Below are 545 nucleotides of genomic sequence, written 5' to 3'. Positions count from 1 at the left end.
TGGGAAGTTCTTTTCCGCATCCTTAAGCTGGCGAGATTCGAACGCGATCACCCGATCGCGCCCCTCGGCGTCTGCTTGCGGCAGTGCACAGCCGATAGTAAAGTCCGAAGCATCACAGGCGATACTGAAAGGACGATCAGGGTCTGTCAACACCAGTATTGGTGGAAGGAGGCTGTCTATGACCCCGTCAAAAGCCTTCCGATGCTCAGTGTTCTAACACCATTTCGCATCCATCTTGAGACGATTCGACAATGGTTGTGCCATTTCTGCATATTTCTCGCTGTACTTGTGCAAGTAGTTTGCGAGGTCAAGCCACTTGCGCAAGTCCTTTTAGTTCTTTGGAACCGGCCAGTCCACAGTGGCCTTGATCCGCTCGAAAGTCACGCTTTCCGGCGAAGCACCCTAAAATTCGGATTTCTTCGGCGCCGACAATGCACTTGTCTGCATTTGCATGCAGCTCATTCGTGCGCATGCACTCGAGCACCTCTTTCAATTAAACGATATGGTCTTTCTTATCTGTCCTCCCGTGTCCCGCACGACTGTGA

This window comes from Plasmopara halstedii (assembly GCF_900000015.1).
Source record: "Plasmopara halstedii genome assembly, contig: Scaffold_1211, whole genome shotgun sequence".
NCBI lineage: Eukaryota > Oomycota > Peronosporomycetes > Peronosporales > Peronosporaceae > Plasmopara > Plasmopara halstedii.
The sequence above is the reverse complement of the archived record's forward strand: the minus strand, read 5'-3'. Positions refer to the sequence as shown.